This window comes from Salmo salar, chromosome ssa06, assembly GCF_905237065.1.
Source record: "Salmo salar chromosome ssa06, Ssal_v3.1, whole genome shotgun sequence".
NCBI lineage: Eukaryota > Metazoa > Chordata > Actinopteri > Salmoniformes > Salmonidae > Salmo > Salmo salar.
Genome location: NC_059447.1, coordinates 45,105,765 through 45,128,515, shown reverse-complemented (window position 1 = coordinate 45,128,515; position 22,751 = coordinate 45,105,765). Strand labels below are relative to the sequence as shown.

General features: G+C 45.3%; 1 protein-coding gene across 2 annotated transcripts in view; it reads left to right on the top strand.

Moving 5' to 3' along the window:
• The window catches only part of LOC106607468 (retinoic acid receptor alpha), a 182,270-nt gene that overhangs the window by 24,373 nt on the left and 135,146 nt on the right, over window positions 1–22,751 (top strand). The window lies entirely within an intron of this gene.

Here is a 22,751-nt window from a genome sequence, read left to right as displayed (position 1 = left end):
GAGAAGAGACCCATACAGATATGTTAGATAACGATCAGTTAGTGAGGCTCTGCCCAGCGCTGAAAATCACTGACACACACACACTACTGCCATACTCTCACACTTCCTTTTTGTCTAGTTTCTGGGGTGACTTGGGGTCAGAGTGGGTGGACCTGGATCCTGGATCTTCCCAGTCCTACACCCTCCTCAGTCCTCGTCTGACTGACAAAATATTCCACATAACAATGGGGAAAGCGGGTGTGGTTATTTCAACGGTCGTTTTGCAGAAGTAAGTAGTCTACAGTTCCTCTTTCTTCTGAGTCCGTCCCTCTCCCTGCGCGAGCGGTTTTTGGCGCAGGGAAATTAAAACAAATTCCCACCCGTCCCTACCATCCTGTCCTCCCTCCTTCAAGTCTTCCCGCCAGTCTCAGCACAGCAACACAGCCCGGCCTGTCGCCAAGTATATGGTAACTGGGTCTCCCGGTAACTGCTTTGCTATGCCGTTGGTCTTAAAGGGCCAGTGTTCCAGGAAGATTAGCTGATGTTGTGGCATCAGCTAATGGGTATCCTAATATACAACCTTAATTCCCGAGTCTCATAGCAAAGGGTCTGAATACTTATGTAAATAAGGTCAATCTAAAAAAAACCTGTTTAGGCTTTGTCATTATTGGGTGCTGTGTGTAGATTGCTGAGTATTTTTATTGATTTAATCCATTTTAGAATAAGGCTGCAACGTAACACAATGTGGAAAAAGTCGAGGGCATCTGAATACTTTCCAAAGGCACTATATATACTGTATTTATATATCCCCCCCCCCCCATTTATCTCTAAGGACTTGCCTCACTCTACGTTACACCCCTCCCATTTCCCAAGACCAACTCATTGGCTCACAAACCAAACCCCTCTGACTCTAAATGTCTTGCAAGATCGCTTCTAGCACATTCTCCATGGTCAAGCAATCCCAGTTGAGCTAGAATGAAGCATTGTTTAACACCGTGTTGAAGAAAGCCATGTTGTGACGGCAACTCGATTAGGTTGGTCCTTGGAGCCAGACAGTTGGGACAGCTGGGTGGATGGCTGCCCTGTCCTGGCTAGGCCTGGCTAGTACTGAAGGTTCCAAATTGATTTGATTCGGCTGGTCTTAGAAAGATGTCTTGTCTTCAGCTGCGTTTTTGTCAGTTGTCATTTGCCAAAACGCATTCGCAGTCATGCTCCGTTTGCCAGTTGTATAATTGGAAAACACTCATTGCCAGTGGTGTTGAACAAAGGTGAGGTAATTGTCACTGTAGAAATAAGTGGAAACCCAATCCTCTCTTGTTGGGTTGCCCTTTAGGAATACTGCATGCAATGGTGCCTGGGTTTAGAATGATTTCAAACCAATCAGTGTCAAGGAGCAGTAGTATGGAGAAGCTCCAGGAAATGTTTTACACGGACTAGCAATTCAGAGCTGCAACAGAGTGGTAATATTAAGCAGATGTATAGGGAGGTAGTATCTAGTCATTTTCTAATATTGAAACCAGTGTTGTGCAATGATATCTAGCAGAGTAGTTGTACAGAGCGAAAACACTCTGTGTCCTTGGCAATGATATAGTACATCTATGGTTGGCATCGGTACGTAGCACTAGCATCTAGAAAGGTATACAGAGTATTAGTGAAAGACGAGTTCTTACTTAATAAAATAACTGATCAGATACTTCACAACAGGCTGTGGGTGCTGCCTTTTGATCAGGCTGCAGGTTTGGAAGCTAACATGAAACCACCGCTCACCACAATGCCACTTTATTACCACTGCTAAATGCATTGGCCTTTTCCTTTTTAATAGGCCTGGCTTCTCCTGGCCCTAAACCTGGCATCCCCTACTCATCTGTCACTTAATGATGGAGAGAGCAGGTACTCCACTGCCAGGAACCTGAAACTTGATGACTCTGCATGGGCTTGAAGTGGTTCCAGGCCAACCACGCCTAGGCTTGCCTAGCCTGGCCTCTTCTCCTCTCCTCTCCCCCTTTTGGTAAGAAGCCCTGTGGTGTTTGTTCTGATGTGTTCTGGTCGGGATGAGTTGGTTGGATAACTGGTCTGGTTGTGGTTTGCAACGCAGCCAAACTCCTAATTGAGTGCTGTGTGGAAAAGATCTAGACTGGGTCTGTAGTTTGTAACCCGAATGACCCATTTGTAACCCGAATGACCCATTTTTATATAATATGATCATTTAGCAGACTTTTATCCAATGCCAGTTCGCGCATAACTCACAACATTTTCAGTATGTTGCCATTGCCAAAATACAACCATAAACATTGTGTGGCCAGCACAGTGCTCCAATCAGCCATGGAAATTAGTGTATCCGTGATGAACTTCTAAAGTTTTGCCCTTGGCACAAAGCAACTCTTACCTAAAGAATCTACAGACACAATTTCCAATATTCCCAAGTTAAACTTGTGGAATTTTACAGAACATTTTGTGTCAATTTATCAGAAATCCCCCCCCCCCATAAATTTAACAGACCAAAACTCTGAAGACTATCACTTCCTTCCTGTGACTGTCATAACGTTGGTTGTGGGTAATCTCTTTCTGCTCTCCTATTAGTTGCAGTAATGTGCACAGACAGTCAAATGAGCCAGAAGCTCCATTTGTTCCATTCCATTCAGTTAATGTGACTTTTTGTAATTATTCCGATAATGCCCTACATTTACTGATATTACGCCATCTCATCCATCAGCTACTCTCTAATGGAAAAGTGGATGTTACGGTCTGACAGGCCATGGTAGCCAGTCGTTTTCTTTTTGGGGGGTGGGGGGGTGTTAACCTTGTGGGTTGTGTCAGTGTGAGCGAGCACTTGCTGTTCGGTTTCATCATGCGTGATTCTGGCACCCTGTGGAGAGAGACGGAGAGTTAGTTCCTGCTTCCGCTAGGAAGGATCTGCCCTGAATCCACAAAACCCTGGACACGCATGCATGCACACGTTCAGAATACCGAACCCATCTACCCTTCACCAGAGGCCATCACCTCCCCTCACCTTTAACACATTAGACCTGATAGCAGGGTTACATGAGAGGTCTACATTGGTTGTGTGAGATCGACTTCTCCTCCCTGCCTGTAGTACATAACAATCTGGGAAGGAGAGGAGAGGGAGGGAGGGGAAGGGGGTTCTTCTCGATGAAGTCCTCAGTATTCATATTCCTGGGTGCCAGAGGGGGCTTACATTTTTCATTGCGGTTGATTCAATCGCTGCACCACTTTTAGGAGTTTAGACGATACAGTTTGAGCTAAAATGAGGAGATTAGTCATGCCTTCAGTTTGCTCCTTTGGTCTGTCTCTCTCTGGGTTCCCACATAATAATGACCTTAAGCAAGATGGCAGCCGAACTGAACCAATGCTCAAGTTAATTTAGACGGAACCAAACTGGCTTGAGCTGTCTAAGAAATTATTACAACAACCACTATAATTGTTATTACATGTTGTTTACAATGTTTAACCTCTAGAGGATACAATCCCGCTAAAGGGATTGGTTGGACAACAACCAGTGAGATAGCACGGCGCGAAATTCAAAAAAAATTATAAACTCAAAATTAAAATTCAAGTATTATACGGCATTTTAAAGATACTCTACTCGTTAATCCAATCACATTGTACGATTTCAAAAAGGCTTTACGGTGAAAGCAAAACATTAGATTATTTTAGCATAGCACCTTAGCAAAAGGTTTTCCAAGCACGGATAGCCGTCACAAAACCAGATATACAGCTAAAATTAAGCACTAACCTTTGACAATCTTCATCAGATGACACTCCTAGGACATCATGTTAGACAATACATGCATTTTTTGTTCGATCAAGTTTATATTTATATCCAAAAACCCAATTTTTACATTGGCGCGTGACGTTCAGAAAATGTTTTCTCCCCATAACTCCCGGTGAATAGGCACATACATTTACAGAAGAACTCATAAACGTTGACAAAATTTATAACAATTATTTAAAGAATTAGAGATAACCTACTACTTTATGCAACCACTTTGTCAGATTTCAAAATAACTTTATGGAAAAAGCACATTGTTCAATATTCTGAGTACAGAACTTAGCCTTCAATGCTAAGCTATACAGTTAGCCTACAACCACGACGTCGACAAATCTCTAAAAATATGTTCGAAATATTTACTTACCTTTGCTGATCTTCGGCGGAATGCACTCGGATGGGCACCCACTTCCACAAGAAATGTTCATTTGTTCTGCAAAGTCCATCATTTATGTCCAAATACGTCCGTTTTGTTGACCCATCCAGAACACTTCACAATACCATGTGGCGTGGACGCAAATCCATAGACGAAATGTTCATTACCGTTTGTAGAAACACATCAAACGATGTTTACAATCAATCCTTTAGGGTATTTTTTTACGTAAAATTGCGATAATTTTACAACCGGGCAATATGTATTCATCCCAGAAGAAAAATAAAAATCAACAACGTCATGTGCACGCGCGTCATAAGACACCTGTCCTCAGACTGGCCAGTGATTGACTGAGCCACAATTTTCTGCCTGGTAACAGGTGACGGATGAAACCAGTTCCTAAAGATTGTTGACAGCCAATGGAAGAGTTAGGAGGTGCAACGTAAATCCTATGTCACTGTAGTTTTCAAGGGATTCAATACAAAAACTACATTTCTAATTTCTCCCACTTCCTGATTCAATTTTTCTCAGATTTTTTGCCTGCCATATGAGTTCTGTTATAATCACAGACACCATTCAAACAGTTTTAGAAACTTCAGAGTGTTTTCTATCCAAATCTACTAATAATATGCATATTATATTTTTTGGGCCAGAGTAGGAACCTGTTTAAATTGGGTACATTTTTCATCCGGCCGTGAAAATACTGCCCCCTAGCCCCAACAGGTAAGGGTGTTGTAGGTTATTGTCTACGCCTCCCTGACATATATATATTTTTAAATGTATCCTTTAACTATGCAAGTCAGTTAAGAACAAATTCTTATTTTCAATGACTGCCTAGGAACAGTGGGTTAACTGCCTTGTTGTTCAGATTTTTACCTTGTCAGCTCGGGGATTCGATCTAGCAACCTTTCGGTTACTGGCCCAACACTCTAACCACTAGGCTACCTGCCGCCCCATATCTTGTCAGATACTTATAAGGATTGTTGACACAAAATATAAAGCACACATCTCGCAGGAATAGCAACTTCCTACACACACATTTCGACACAAAATGGCACTTGGCACACCTATTCAAATACCAATAGACACACCAAATGTAAATGACAGTCCGTGTAAGCAGAGACACCTGCCCTAACTCAGAAGTTAGCCAGTCTCCGGGGGCTGTTTGAGAGTAGGGGATCGATGAGTCAAGTGCATAGTAGATCAATGGGACACCATTAAAGAGATGTACCTGGCTGGATTTAGCACTATTAACAGGGATGGGAGCTTACTCAGCTGTGTGTGTGTGTGTGTGTGTGTGTGTGTTTCTCTGTGAGCTACTTACTGCCTACCCACTTTGACTTTCTGTACACAAATGTTTCCTATTTTCACAGATATTCATGTAGAAGGAAAAATAAATGCATTTGGTTGTATTTTCATGTTTTGAGTTGAAGAATTTTAAAGAGGAGCCCTGTATAATTTGTAGAGAGGTAGCATGCATTGAATGTACATATAGCAGCATGGTAGTATATTAGCTATAAGGGCTAGCTAGTGTATCAAGTATCCGCTGACAAATGGTGCCATTTGCGTTTGGGTCAAGTAGGTGCTGAGGTGAGGGGTACTGTGTATTTGCTGAGTGGTACTGTGTTCGATCACCTTCACACAACAGATGGAGACACCGAGAGGGGAGTAGTAGTCAGACGAGCAAAGCAGACCACGCTTGACTCCACTCAAAATGCTCTGCCTCACAACTTGACACTTTGAAATGTCAACCGCTGTAGCCATTTTAGTTGATTGACTCGTGCAAGATATCTGTAAATGTTTTTCTCCTGGCTGACATGTTCTCCAGTCAACTTCTTTAAAGTGAGCGTGTGCGCGCGCACACACACACACACACACCTCCCTCCACACACACACACACCTCCTCCCCCACACACCTCCCTCTTTCCAACTGTCTCCCCTGCTTTTGTCTGTTCTCTTTCTCCGCCTGGGTCTGTTGATTAATGAACGGCCCAGACAAAGGCTCCAGTCAGTGCCAGATAAATACAAACACATGTTCCTCAACTACCACCCAGCTCAGCAGAGCGGAGCAGAGGGGGGAAAGGAAAGGAGCGATAGGGACAATGGAAGGTAGTGGGGGTGGGATTCCCCCATTCCATTCCTTAGTAAAGCACCACCCACATTGATGTGCTGTAGGTGATGGAGTGTGTATGGAAAACACACAGGCACAAGCTTGTGCACAGACACACACATACAAGCACACATTTGAAGCCGACACACATTTCAAACTGGCACGCGCACACACTCACACACTCACACAGAGACACACACACACTTCAAGGTGCATGTGTCTTGTGACCCACCACCACAGAAACAAGAGGCATGTTTCCAGTCACAACTCTCCAGTCGTAACCCATGACCCAGCAGGATTTGGCTCCGGCCCACCGTTTAGTAAAAAACAAGTCTGAACAATGGAAAGCAGAGTTGTTTTTTTTTTATTTGAAGGATTAGACTGATTTAGCAAGGTGTTATAATGCCTGGATAGGCCTTGCTTTAGACTGGCAGATCATGGGTTCTGTCAATCATAGACCTTTCAACTATATGACCACTTATTCATGGACAGGCTACTTGCAGTGTTCATTTCCTCAGGCATACTGCAGATACCTTTTTGAATGGCATGTGTACTTACATGAAGAAGGAAAATGATTGTTATACCCATTGCATACTTCAGTCAGATGTTATACTTCATTTCTGGGCATCAAGTGGGATTCTTCCCAGATTTCACCTGACATTTTCTCACTCTTTAACATCTAGGATTGGTCTAAGTGTTAAATCTACAGCACAGAAGATTCCATGACACTGACACTACTCAAATACGTAAGGGAAACCAGATGTCAACTCGCCATGTTGCGCCCACATGTTCCCAAAACGCCACGGTGTTCCCGTACCCCAAGTATAGGAGGAGCTCCAGGATGCTCTGGACAAGCCTATAGTGGAGACTGGAGGAGGAGGCGATGGTGGAAACACTCTGAAGGACAGGACGGTGGATGGCATGGTGTCAGTACGTTCTCAGCAGTGATATGAGAAGCAGCCTTGGAGGAAGGCCTAGTCTCCCACATCAGTCAACAGGCTGTAGGCGAGGAGACGGAGTGGAACGCACACATGCACGTGCTCGCGGACACACACACACACACACACACACGCGCATTCTGGTGCGGATGTACGCACCAACTTATATTAATTTGCAAAAACACACACGCCAGCTAAAAGGCAAGAACATTGGGCATCGTACACACATGCGCACACATACAGTTGAAGTCGGAAGTTTACATACACCTTAGCCAAATTCATTTAAACTCAGTTTTTCACAATTCCTGACATTTAATCCTAGTAAAAATTCCCTGTCTTAGGTCAGTTAGGATCACCACTTTATTTTAAGAATGTGAAATGTCAGAATAATAGTAGAGAGAATGATTTATTTCAGCTTTTATTTCTTTCATCACATTCCCAGTGGGTCAGAAGTTTAATAGTATTTCGTAGCATTGCCTTCAAATTGTTTAACTTGGGTCAAACGTTTCGGGTAGCCTTCCACAAGCTTCCCACAATAAGTTGGGTGAATTTTGGCCCATTCCTCCTGACAGAGCTGGGGTAACTGAGTCAGGTTTTAGGCCTCCTTGCTCAGACACGCTTTTTCAGTTCTGCCCACAAATTTTCTATAGGGTTGAGGTCAGGGCTTTGTGATGGCCACTCCAATACCTTGACTTTGTTGTCCTTAAGGGATTTTGCCACAACTTTGGAAGTATGCTTGGGGTCATTGTTCATTTGGAACACCCTTTTGCGACCAAGCTTTAACTTCCTGACTGATGTCTTGAGATGTTGCTTCAATATATCCACATCATTTTTCAGACTCATGATGCCATCTATTTTGTTAAGTGCACCAGTCCCTCCTGCAGCAAAGCACCCCCACAACATGATGCTGCCACCCCTGTGCTTCACGGTTGGGATGGTGTTCTTTGGCTTGCAAGCCTCCCCCTTTTTCCTCCAAACAAAACGATGGTCATTATGGCCAAACAGTTCCATTTTTGTTTCACCAGACCAGAGGATATTTCTCCAAAAAGTACAATCTTTGTCCCCATGTGCAGTTGTGAACCGTAGTCTGGCTTTTTTATGGTGGTTTTGGAGCAGTGGCTTCTTCCTTGCTGAGCGACCTTTCAGGTTATGTTGATATAGACTCGTTTTACTGTGGATATAGATACTTTTGTACCCGTTTCCTCCAGCATCTTCACAAGGTCCTTTGCTGTTATTCTGGGATTGATTATCACTTTTCGCACCAAAGTACGTTCATCTCTAGGAGACAGAACGCGTCTTGACACTTCGACTATGAGGAGAGATGATGGGATGGAGAGGAATAAAGACATGGGGAGAAGGAGGGAGTGAGGAAATGTTGAGATGGAGGGAGCAGGTGTGGGTATTTGTGTGTGTGTGTGTGTGGTTTTTATCACTCTATTCCCATCAATCGTGCTGTTCCCAAGGACAACGTGTCCTGAGTGCCAGGTTCTCCCTCTAGGGGCCTGCCTTACCCATTCTACATCGCTCATCATCTTTCTATCGATACGTACTCCTCTCCTCTGAGCTCCTCCTCATCCTCAAATCCGTGACATCCCGTTTAGTTACCAACTCCGTCCCTCGTGCGCCACCCTTCCAACCCCTCCCTCCCTCTTCACTCACTCCTTCCTCTATTCCCACCCCCAAGGCATCTCTCTATCCCTCCCCTGCCACCCGTCCTCGAGGGTTGCCCTGATCTGTTTAGGTCTGGTGTCGGGAGCGATCACTGTCTCTGCGGGTGCACTCTTTCCGCTATGTCTGTCCGTCTGTCTTTCTTGCTGCCTGTCTGTTTGTCTGTGTCTATGGTGATGTACTAGTTATACTGAGTACAGCCGCCTGCTTCACCCTTGTCCTGCTTTCCCTAGATGCCATGCAGAGCATGACAGCCTTTTGTCAGTGCTTGTCTCATGTTGACAATGTTTGCACCCACAAACACACACTCGCACACAGACAGACAGTCACATACAGCTATAGACGTTAGACCGGTGGTCACCAACCTTTTCTGCGTCAAGATCACTTTCTGCGTCAAGATCACTTTCTGCGTCAACATGCAAGCCGAGCTCTTAACCAATTAAAAACAGTACTTTAGCAATGAGTTTGTGCAGTAAGCTATAGGCCCAATACATTATCACTGCATATTGGCTTTGCTTGAATTGCCCTGCCAATGCACTGTTTGGACTCAGATAGCAAAATGATCACCCGACCACTCAAATGAAGTAGGGAGATTTCTCACTTAACCAAAAAATATACATTCGTCTTCACCCCGCTTCCCCCCTTTATTTGGGACTATACTCTGGAACCCTCCATAATCCCCTCCTTCACCCCCCCCCCCCCCTCCTCCATTCTACTGTGGGACCCCCATGGAGTCCAGACCGATAAGACAGGAATGTTCCTGGGGTGAGCTCTTCCATCTTGTGTCACGGGGGGACAGGACGGTGGGGGTTGGAGGTCTGGGAGAGCTGTTTGGATAGGCTGGGGTTACAGAGGGAGTAGGCTGGGGAGGTTGGAGTTCTGGGAGAGCTGTTTGCATAGGCTGGGGTTACAGAGGGAGTAGGCTGGGGAGGTTGGAGTTCTGGGAGAGCTGTTTGAATAGGCTGGGGTTACAGAGGGAGTAGGCTGGGGAGGTTGGAGTTCTGGGAGAGCTGTTTGGATAGGCTGGGGTTACAGAGGGAGTAGGCTGGGGAGGTTGGAGTTCTGGGAGAGCTGTTTGGATAGGCTGGGGAGGTTGGAGTTCTGGGAGAGCTGTTTGGATAGGCTGGGGTTACAGAGGGAGTAGGCTAGGCGGAACGGCCCACTGTCAGCCCCCCCCGGGGCCTGGTTACCCCTGACCCCTGGGGGTCAATGCTCATTAGGGCCTTATTCATGAATGTCAGTGAGCGGCCCAACCGGCTGGATGGCCCTCCTGCTGCAACCATTAGTCTTCCCTAGTCCCGGCAGGGTCAACTGACCACAGGGACAACCGTCAACCCTCTACCCCCCCCCCCCCACCCCACCCCACACACTACCCTCCTACACCCCCCACAACAACACACTGCCTCCACAATGGGGTTCAAGCCCTCCCTCCTAGTACAGGCATCAGAAAGTTTCCAAGTGTATTTCTTTGTGGCATCTGTGTGTGTGTCTTTCTTTCTTTTCACTGTCTCCCTTCATTGAATTTTGTCTTTATACTTGGATGATATCATTAACCGCCCCCTCGTCTCTCAGCAGATGATGCCTCAGAGTGAGTGATGCACTCCCGACATCCCTCATAACCGAGGTTGGCATTTAGAGCTTTAAATGTTACCCTCTGCTTTCTTCTCATGCATCACCGTTATGAGCCCATAATACCAGCCGCTCCCCATCCCACATCATATTCCCAGCCCAATGTTACCGCACCGCTCAGGCTTCAAATGCCAACCAGGTCAGTCACGTACTGTATAACCCTCCTTCCTCTCCATAAAAAAAAATGGCTGCATTGCCTCAAAGCTGCATGGCGATGTGGTGAACTGATATAAGGGGCTTGCATAATGGTTGTGTGTGCGTGTGTAAACAAACAGCATGTTTTTCCAGGTAGCTTTACATTCGAGAGGATGAGTAAGCATGTCGTTAGGGAGAAATTCACATTGATTCTTCGAAACGCCATTACTTTGCAACATCAAGTAGCGCTCTTATGGGGAAACATATTTTAAAAGGCTTTGAAAGCGACGACTGCTGTGTTGCTGTCTTTGTCAGCGAATGGTGTTTATGTTGTCATCGTCCTCTTGGCCGTTAGTGGAACATAGCCTACAACATTTCCCCATGTTGCCCTTCCTCGCCTCAGTGAGGGTCACATGGGGGGTGTTGGTGGCCTGATGGTGAATCTGACGGGCCTTAGGTGATCTGCTGACTGACACAAGCCTCTCCTTCGTGATCTGATCTTCCACTGAGTAGAGAGAGAGAGAGAGAGAGAGAGAGAGAGAGACTCCATGGGTAGCCCACAGGATTGTTGGGACTAGCCCTGTAGATAGCCAATGACAGGCCTGCTCAGAGTGGCACCAGCATGGTTCTGGGTGACCTCTCGTCTGGTCTCTGTTGCGTGGTGCACAGTGAGCAGGCGACACAGTGGGTTTCAGCGCTAACTGGCTGGCCATTTTGGGGTCATGACTTTATGACATTATAGAGGAGGGATTTTCTGAAAGAGAACAGCGTGTCCAGACACAGTGTCCAGAGGGGGCATCATGTTCCATGGTTGCCTTTTCCAATTTCTCATTGTTTTCATTGACGTACAGTTGAAGTCGGAAGTTTACGTACACTTAGGTTGGAGTCATTAAAACTCGTTTTTCAACCACTCCACAAATTTCTTGTTAACAAACTATAGTTTTGGCAAGTCAGTTAGGACATCTACTTTGTGCATGACGCAAGTCATTTTTCCAACAATTGTTTACAGACAGATTTTTTCACTTATAATTCACTGTATCACAATTCCAGTGGGTCAAACGTTTACATACACTAAGTTGACTGTGCCTTTAAACAGCTTGGAAAATTCCAGAAAATTATGTCATGGCTTTAGAAGCTTTTGATAGGCTAATTGACATCATTTGAGTCAATTGTAGGTGTACCTGTGGATTATTTCAAGGCCTAACTTCAAACTCAGTGCCTCTTTGCTTGACATCATGGGAAAATCAAAAGAAATCAGCCAAGACCTTGTAGACCTCCACAAGTTTGGTTCATCCTTGGGAGCAATTTCCAAACGCCTGAAGGTACCACGTTCATCTATACAAACAATAGTATGCAAGTATAAACACCATGGGACCACACAGCCGTCATACCACTCAGGAAGGAGTCTCCTAGAGATGAACGTACTTTGGTGCCAAAAGTGATCATCTATTTTATTTTATTTTACCTTTATTTAACCAGGTAGGCAAGTTGAGAACAAGTTCTCATTTACAATTGCGACCTGGCCAAGATAAAGCAAAGCAGTTCGACAACATACAAAAACACAGAGTTACACATGGAGTAAAACAACATACAATCAATCATGCAGTAGAAAAAAAAATAAGACTATATACAATGTGAGCAAATGCTGTGAGATAAGGGAGGTAAAGGCAAAAAAATGCCATGGTGGCAAAGTAAATAAAGTATAGCAAGAAAAACACTGGAATGGTAGATTTGTAGTTTGAAGAAAGTTCAGAGATAAAATATAAATAATATGGTGCAAAGGAGCAAAATAAATAAAATAAATAAATACAGTAGGGGAAGAGGTAGTAGTTTGGGCTAAATTATAGATGGGCTATGTACAGGTGCAGTGATCTGTGAGCTGCTCTGACAGCTGGTGCTTAAAGCTAGTGAGGGAGATAAGTGTTTCCAGTTTCAGAGATTTTTGTAGTTCGTTCCAGTCATTGGCAGCAGAGAACTGGAAGGAGAGACGACCAAAGGAGGAGTTGGCTTTAGGGGTGACCAGAGAGATATACCTGCTGGAGCGCGTGCTACAGGTGGGTGCTGCTATGGTAACCAGTGAGCGGAGATAAGGGGGGACTTTACCTAGCAGGGTCTTGTAGATGACCTGGAGCCAATGTGTTTGGCGACGATTATGAAGCGAAGGCCAGCCAACGAGAGCGTACAGGTCGCAGTGGTGGGTAGTATATGGGGCTTTGGTGACAAAACGGATGGCACTGTGATAGACTGCATCCAGCTTGTTGAGTAGGGTATTGGAAGCTATTTTGTAAATGACATCGCCGAAGTCGAGGATTGGTAGGATGGTCAGTTTTACGAGGGTATGTTTGGCAGCATGAGTGAAGGATGCTTTGTTGCGAAATAGGAAGCCAATTCGAGATTTCACTTTGGATTGGAGATGATTGATGTGAGTCTGGAAGGAGAGTTTACAGTCTAACCAGACACCTAGGTATTTGTAGTTGTCCACAAATTCTAAGTTAGAACCGTCCAGAGAAGTGATGCTGGACAGGCGGGCAGGTGCAGGCAGCGATCGGTTGAAGAGCATGCATTTAGTTTTACTTGTGTTTAGGAGCAGTTGGAGACCACGGAAGGAGAGTTGAATGGCATTGAAGCTCGTCTGGAGGGTTGTTAACACAGTGTCCAAAGAAGGGCCAGAAGTGTACAGAATGGTCTCGTCTGCGTAGAGGTGGATCAGAGATTCACCAGCAGCAAGAGCGACATCATTTATGTATACAGAGAAAAGAGTTGGCCCAAGAATTGAACCCTGTGGTACCCCCATAGAGACTGCCAGAGGTCCAGACAGTAGGCCCTCCGATTTGACACACTGAACTCTGTCAGAGAAGTAGTTGGTGAACCAGGTGACGCAATCGTTTGAGAAACCAAGGCTACTGAGTCTGCCGATGAGGATGTGGTGATTAACAGAGTCAAAAGCTTTGGCCAGGTCAATGAATATGGCAGCACAGTATTGTTTCTTATCGATGGCGGTTACGATGTCATTTAGGACCTTGAGCGTGGCTGAGGTGCACCCATGACCAGCTCTGAAACCAGATTGCATAGCGGAGAGGGTGCGGTGGGATTCGAAATGGTCGGTAATCTGTTTGTTGACTTGGCTTTCGAAGACCTTAGAAAGGCAGGGTAGGATGGATATAGGTCTGTAGCAATTAGGGTCAAGAGTGTCACCTCCTTTGAAGAGGGGGATGACAGCAGCTGCTTTCCAATCTATGGGAATCTCAGACGACACGAAAGAGAGGTTGAACAGGCTAGTAATAGGGGTTGCAATAATTTCGGCAGATAATTTTAGAAAGAAAGGGTCCAGATTGTCAAGCCCAGCTGATTTGTAGGGGTCCAGATTTTGCAGCTCTTTCAGAACATCAGCTGAATGGATTTGGGAGAAGGAGAAATGGGGGAGGCTTGGGCGAGTAGCTGTGGGGGTGCAGTGCTGTTGAATGCAGTAGGGGTAGTTAGGTGGAAAGCATGGCCAGCCGTAGAAAAATGCTTATTAAAATTCTCAATTATAGTGGGCTTATCGGTGGTGACAGAGTTTCCTATCCTCAGTGCAGTGGGCAGTTGGGAGGAGGTGTTCTTATTCTCCATGGACTTTACAATGTCCCAGAACTTTTTAGAGTTGGAGTTGCACGAAGCGAATTTCTGTTTGAAAAAGCTAGCCTTGGCGTTTCTAACTGCCTGTGTGTATTGGTTTCTAACTTCCCTAAAAAGTTGCATATCGCAGGGGCAGTTCGATGCTAATGCAGAACGCCACAGGATATTTTTGTGTTGGTTAAGGGCAGTCAGGTCTGGGGAGAACCAAGGGCTATATCTGTTCCTGGTTCTAAATTTCTTGAAAGGGGCATGCTTATTTAAGATGGAGAGGAAGGCATTTAAAAAAAATAACCAGGCATCCTCTACTGACGGGATGAGGTCAATATCCTTCCAGGATACCAGGGCCAGGTCGATTAGAAAGGCTTGCTCGTTGAAATGTTTCAGGGAGCGTTTGACAGTGATGAGTGGAGGTCGTTTGACCGCTGACCCATTACGGGTGCAGGCAATGAGGCAGTGATCGCTGAGATCTTGGTTGAAAACAGCAGAGGTGTATTTAGAGGGAACGTTGGTTAGGATGATATCTATGAGGGTGCCAGTGTTTGCGGCTTTGGGGTTGTACCTGGTGGGTTCATTAATAATTTGTGTGAGATTGAGGGCATCAAGCTTGGATTGTAGGATGGCTGGGGTGTTAAGCATGTCCCAGTTTAGGTCACCTAGTAGCACGAGCTCTGAAGATAGATGGGGGGCAATCAGTTCACATATGGTGTCCAGAGCACAACTAATCAATCCCAGAACAACAGCAAAGGACCTTGTGAAGATGCTGGAGGAAACGGGTACAATAGTATCTATATCCGCAGTAAACCGAGTCCTATATCGACATAACCTGAAAGGCCGCTCAGCAAGGAAGAAGCCAATGCTCCAAAACCGCCATAAAAATTCCAGACTACTGTTTGCAACTGCACATTGGGACAAAGATTGTACTTTTTGGAGAAATGTCCTCTGGTCTGGTGAAACAAAAATAGAACTGTTTGGCCATAATGACCATCGTTATGTTTGGAGGAAAAAAGGGGGAGGCTTGCAAGCCGAAGAACACCATCCCAACCATGAAGCACAGGGGTGGCAGCATCATGTTGTGGGGGTGCTTTGCTGCAGGAGGCACTGGTGCACTTCACAAAATAGATAACAGATTCCGACTTCAACTGTACATTTAAGGGCTATCTTGGGGATGTTTCACAGCCTCGGAGGCATGTGCTGTACTGTGGTTTAACAGGAGAGGTCCTAGCCTTCACCCCTCGGCGACCATGTGGAGACTTAACCTGTTGATAGCTTGAATTAGTTAATTGTTTTCCTAACGAGCTAATCGAATGTTTCTCTTGCCCCGAGGGGGGACATCATTTGGGATTCTGAGACGTCTCGGTGGGGACTGTGTGGTGAGGGGTGTCTTGTCTTCAATTTTTCTTCTCCTTCATCAATCTGTTTTAGGGAGATAGCCAAGAGGGGAGTTAGAAGTCAATGAATCGATGGCCAGTGGAACGGAGGTACAGCACACTCATTATCTGACTCAACGAGATCATCATTTACAACATGAAGTAGTGAGGGGAAGAGAGAGGGAAAATATAAATAGAGATATTGGAGAGGGCTTGGAAAAGGGGGACTATGAAAGGAGAAGAAGATTAAAACAGAGGGATGGGAAGAAGAGTGGCCTATTGGGGGGAGACAGAGGATTCTGACAGATAGCGAGGAAAAAACAGAGCGAAAAGAGTAGAGAGATGTATGGCAGGATAGAGGGGGAAGGGGGTGTTAGTTTGCCCGTTCAGCAAATCAGGCTAGCAGTATCACACCACTGAGGTTGAGGGTCTGTGTAGAGAACACCAGTGGGCTGATAACCCTGAGCTGTGGTCTATTTGTGTCTGCGTGTGTCTGCGTGTGTCTGCGTGTGTCTGCGTGTGCGTGTGTGTGTGTTTTGTAGAAACACCAGCAGACTGATAACCCTTCATCCAGCTTGTGGGGAATGCACAGATAACAGGGAGAAGAGTCTACCTGGACACTCTGAAAGCAAACGAGGTCTTTCTCCTTTTTTTTGCCGTAGGCGTTGAAGCAACACTGACAGTTGATTTTTCTTCTTTTTTTCTCTTTCATGGGAATTAGACAAATACAGAAGTCTCCAAGTGGTTCAGTTCATATAAATGTGTTGCGTTGTTCAGGTTTTATGGTTGGCAACCAAAGGTAGCCTTGCCAACTTGGCCTCTAGCTTTCAAGATTGGTGACAAATAGTTTATAAGATGTTCATTTGAGATGTTCAAATGTATTTGTCACCCAGGAAGCTCCATTTATACACTATATATACAAAGTATGTGGACACCCCTTCAAATGAGTGGATTCGGCTATTTCAGCCACACCCGTTGCTGACAGGTGTATAACATTAAGCACACAACCATGCAACCCCCATAGACAAACATTGGCAGTAGAATAGCCTTACTGAATAGGTCAGTGACTTTCAACGTGACACCGTCATAGGATGCCACCTTTCCAACAAGTTAGTTCTTCAAATTTCTGCCCTGCTAGAGCTGCCCCGGTCAACTGTAAGTGCTGTTATTGTGAAGTGAAAACGTCTAGGAGCAACAATGGCTCAGCCGTGACGTGGTAGGCCACACAAGCACACCGAACGGGACCACCGAGTGCTGAAGCGTGTAAAAATCACCTGTCCTTGGTTGCAACACTCACTACCGAGTTGCAAACTGCCTCTGGAAGCAACATCAGCACAAGAACTGTTAGTCTGGAGCTTAATGAAATGGGTTTCCATGGCCGAGCAGCCGCACACAAGCCTAAGATCACCGGGCGCAATGCCAAGCGTCAGCTGGAGTGATGTAAAGCTCGCCGCCATTTTACTCTGGAGCAGTGGAAACATGTTCTCTGGAGTGATGAATCACGCTTCATCATCTGGCAGTCCGACGGGCGAATCTGGGTTTGGCGGATGCCAGGAGAACGCTACCTGCCCGACTGCACAGTGCCAACTTTAAAGTTTGGTGGAGAAGGAATAATGATTTGGGGCTGTTTTTCATGGTTCAGACTAGGCTCCTTAGTTTGAGTGAAGGGGAATCTTAATGCTACAGCATACAATGACATTCTAAACAATTTTGTGCTTACGATTTTGTGGCAACAGTGTGGGGAAGGCCCTTTCCTGTTTCAGCATAACAATTCCCCCGTGCACAAAGTGAGGTCCATACAGAAAATGTTTGACGAGATTAGTGTGGAAGAACTTGACTGGCCTGCACGGAGCCCTGTCCTCAAGTCCATCAAACACCTTTGGGACGAATTGGAATGCCGACTGTGAGTCTGGCCTAATCGCGCAATATCAGTCCCCGACCTCACTACTGCTCTTGTAGCAAGTCCCAGCAGCAATGTTCCAACATTTAGTGGAAAGCCTTCCATGAAGAGTGGAGGCTGTTACAGCAGCAAATGGGGGACCGACTCTATATTAATGCCCATGATTTTGTAATGAGATGTTCGACGAGCAGGTGTCCACATACTTTTGGCCATGTATTGTAAAAATACATGGCCACCTTTCAGATGTCCACTGGTCCTTGCGGACTCGAGAAATGGATGCTCTGTTAACTACATTCGCAGACAACAGACTGCTTTTTCACTTTTAACAGACTACAATCGGTGGCCTTGTCTCGTGTCACTCGCCTCTCTCCTCCTCTTCCTTTGATGTGTCATCATGCGCTCCACAGTCTGGCTAACTTCAAAGCCTCCATCGTTTCAAAGCAGCCAAAGCGAGAAACACTTAAGACACCAATCAGACACTTTTTAATCAAGCCCAATTTGACTGAATTTCCCCGACCAAAAATAAGTTCACGACACAGGTCATGTCTTTCATGTCTGTTGTTTAGCGAAATTAGCTGTTATGCTAAATGTAGCCTTTAGCAGCGATAGACAAGTAGTGTTTCTAAAACTTGGAGGTGAGTATGGCTCTAAAAAGACAGTTTATCGCTCTTGTGATTTTCCAAATTTCCATATGTCTGTTGAGTGGACTATTGTTATGCTTTTTAAATATGTAGCTTTTCAAGATATATTCTTAGTAAAGTGGCTAAAGCATTAGCAAGGCTACGGAAAGGCTAAGCTCTCAGTAAATGTATTTGGCGTGGTTGCAAACACATTTATTTGCTTACCTGGTCTACGACAAAACATTTGGCATCACTATGTCTGCAGGCTTAACCGTTGTATGTTGTGGTGGAGGCTAACGGGGCTAAATAGCTGGTCTGGCCAACACTGTGTTTCTTTCAAGTGGCTAACTCACTTTCGTGCCAATTGTCTGGCTGAGGAGAAATGAAAAGATAAGAGGGGCTGAAACCAGACCTAGAGGCTATCCCTCCGTTTGTTGTCCCAGGACACTCCACAACATGACCATCTCTGAAAAAGAAAGAGGAGCACTCAGATGTCTGCAATGGTATTTGGGTTTAATCTCTGTGTATTTGTGTTATTGACTGTACGTTTGTTCATCCCATGTGTAACTCTGTGTTGTTGTTTTTGTCGCACTGCTTTGCTTTTTCTTGGCCAGGTCGCAGTTGTAAATGAGAACTTGTTCTCAACTGGGCTACCTGGTTAAATAAAGGCGAAATATATATATATTTTTTTTTTTACTTTTTAGTCACATAGCTCTAGGGCAACAGGTAGCCTAACGGTTAAGGGTGTTGTGCCAGTAACAGAAAGGTCGCTGGTTTGAATCCCCGAGCCAACTAGGTGAAACTTCTTTTGATGTGCCCTTGAGTAAGGCACTTAACCCTAATTGCTCCTGTAAGTCGCTCTGGATAAGAGCATCTGCTAAATGACACAAAGGTAAATGTAAGCGTGTGGGCCGGCAGTACTGTTTGTTAGCTATGGTCCGGGGGGCTGGACATTGACCTCGACCAGCGGCATCATTAGTCGTGGACGGGCCGTCGGCGGCTGTCATTGCCCACGTGACAGAGTGACTCGCAGTAATTGCCCTGACCGCTGCGTGCTTGTTTGGGGGATTGGAAAGGGGGATGGATAGAGGGGGGAGGAGTAGGGATGTGCTTTTTTTTTGGTGGATTGGACAGGGGGGAAATGGATGGATGAAGGGAGAGGGGGAGCAGGGTCGCTATGGAGGTGGGGCGGTGGTGAAGATGGTGGTGGGTTGTTAGTGAGCTGACAGAGAAATGACTTTCTCTCTTTTCGCCTCTGTATGATGTAGCTGGAGAGGGGGAAGGGAGGGCGAGTAGCTGATGAGACCGACCCATGAGAGCCATTCTCTGTCTGTACATGTCATGTACTCGTTCATTGAGTCACAGCCCATAGGCCTGCTCACGATGCCATGTATATGTGTTTCTTAGTGAATGAAGACTCCATGGCTCTGTATTGTGTCTATTCTGTGCTTGTCATGTAAGAGGCTTTTCATTTACCAGTACGTTCAACAACGAAAATGAATGCATTCAAGTTCTTGTATAGGATATGATTATGTGTGTCAGTGTGTTCTTTGTATTTACTGCATATTTGTCCTCACTGAGTTTGTGTGTGTGTTTTACTTATCTGGCAGAGAGGATTATTTGGGGATTTACACAGTATATGAGTGAATGGATCATCTCAATTCATGTTCCTCCTGAGACTAACATTAGTCTGTAACACTGTGTGTGTGTCCTCTCCTGTGCTCCAGTGTTCACTTTCTATCAGAGGCTCAGAACACCTCGCTGGGCTACAGCAGGAGCAGGTGTGTGTGCGTGTGCGTGTGTGTGCGTGAGAGCAGGATACATTTACAAATGACTGGAGGCTTCTAGGAGTATATAGTACATGGAGATGGCTAGAGATCACTACTTGGAAACCCGTTTTTGCATGGACATTACCATTGAGGGCGTCCACCATTTTGAAGTAGTCAACTGTGTGTGACTTCCTATGGGTTAAGGAAGGATCACATGATTCCATCCGGGTCATCAGAAGGGATCAGCCAATGAATTATGCTCGCGAGCAAACACCTCCTTTGGCCACCTTTATTTCAGTTCTCTACTGGCAGTTTCTGGAACGAATTGCAAAAATTGCTGAAGCTGGAGACTTACATTTCCCTCACTAACTTTGAACATCAGCTATCTGAGCAGCTAACCGATCGCTGCAGCTGTACATAGTCCATCTGTAAATAGCCCACCCAATCTACCTACCTCATCCCCATATTGTTTTTATTTACTTTGCTGCTCTTTTGCACACCAGTATCACTACTTGCACATCATCATCTGCTCATCATCATCTGCTCATCTATCACTCCAGTGTTAATCTGCTAAATTGTAATTACTTTGCTACTATGGCCTATTTATTGCCATACCTCCTCATGCCATTTGCACACACTGTATATAGACTTTCTTTTTTTCTATTGTGTTGACTGTACTCTTGTTTATTCCATGTAACTCTGTGTTGTTGTTTCTGTCGCACTGCTTTGTTTTATCTTGACCAGGTCGCAGTTGTAAATGAGAACTTGTTCTCAACTGGCCTACCTGGTTAAATAAAGGTGAAATAAAACAATAAACATTCCATAACTCCAGGCGGCAGTAAATCACCAACCTTGGCTTTATACCTGTTCAAACAACACACTCCAGGTGGCAGTATGGACCCTTTCAGTTTGTTTACCAACTCATAGAAGTAGTAGATGAAGAAAATTGACTTCAAAATGGAGATGGCCTCAATGGTGCTGCCCGTGCTCTCACAGACGCCATAATGGGGCAGATACAAAGATGAGTGGTCTATCTAAGTCTATGGTGCACAAACATAATACAACTTAAACACACGCTTTACATATACTGTCATTTCCTGAAAGGGCCAAACACACACACACACAGACACACACACACACAGACACACACACACACATAGACACACACAATGTTTCGGTGATGTTTGTAACACCAAATATACACACACCATCTCAGGTTTATGCAGGCAAACACATCTATATTTCCCTTTCTGTCCCACAATCACATTTTCTCCGTTCCAATTGCACTCTTCCACCTCCAGCCTTACTACCACATGAGGTGATACTCACTTACACTACTGCACTATGAACACACCCAGGTGACCGAAAGAAGTTGGCCTTGACGTGTCTGAGAGTGTAGCTAGTCGTCCGTGAGTGTAGTTTAGTTGTCTGAGGGTGTAGCTAGTCGTCCGTGAGTGTAGTTTAGCTGTCTGGGAGTGTAGCTAGTCGTCCGTGAGTGTAGTTTAGTTGTCTGAGAGTGTAGCTAGTCGTCCGTGAGTGTAGTTTAGTTGTCTGAGAGTGTAGCTAGTCGTCCGTCAGTGTAGTTTAGTTGTCTGAGAGTGTAGCTAGTCGTCCGTGAGTGTAGTTTAGTTGTCTGAGAGAAGAGTGGGGTTCAATATCTCAGCCTGACTGAGTAGTTTGTTAGCAAGGGTCTGGGGTCCACCCTAAATCTTTCCTAGCATTTATTTGATAGAGAAAACAATCCTACGGCATGACTACAGCCCAGGGAGAAGGGGAGAAAACCACACACAGTGTGGACTCAATTACAGTCAAGGGACAAAAACGCACACCTATATGATATTCATACTGTAGGCCTACACACACAGTAACAGACCGGTTATGATGAAAGGGCATGCAGCTAGCAAGTGTATTGGAGGACAGCATCATTTGCACTCGGACACACACACACACACACACACACCCCATCTCCCAGCCCCCTCCCATTCCTCTCACCCTCCTCTCAGATGCAATGGACATTTAGTGTGAGATGAGGGAAGGAGATTCTCTCCCTACTCCCTTCTTTCTGTCTTTTTAACATTTCTCTGCCACCCTCGTATCTGCCTCATATAGTGCACTGAACTAAAGTATAAACACAACACGTAAAGTGTTGGTTTCATGAGCTGAAATAAAAGATCCCAGAAGTGTTCCATACACACAAAAGATTATTTCTCTCAAATTTTGTGCACATGTTTATTTACATCCCTGTTAGTGAGCATTTCTACTTTGCCAAGATAATCCATCCACCTGACAGGTGTGGCATATCAAGAAACCAATTAAGCAGCACAATCATTACACAGGTGCACCTTGTGCTGGGGACAATAACAGGCCACTCTAAAGTGTGCAGTTGTGTCACACAACGCTGCAGAAGTCTCAAGTTTTGAGGGCGCATGCAATTGGCATGCTGACTGCCGGAATATCCACCAGAGCTAAAAGTTGAATGTTAATTTCTCTACCATAAGCCACCTCCAACCTAATTTTAGAGAATTTGGCAGTACGTCCAACCGGCCTCACAACCGCAGACCACGTGTAACTACGCCAATCCAAGACCTCCACATCCGGCTTCTTCACCTGCGGAATCGCCTGATGCCAACCAGCCGGACAGTAAATGAGACTGTGGGTTTGCCAGACCTAATTATTTCTGCATCAACTGTCAGAAACTGTCTCCGGGAAGCTCATCAGCGTGCTCGTCGTCCTTACCAGGGTCTTGACCTGACTGCAGTTTGGAGTCGTAACCAACTTCAGTGGGCAAATGCTCACCTTCGATGGCCACTGGCATGCTGGAGAAGTGTGCTCTTCACAGATGAATCCCGGTCTCAACTGTT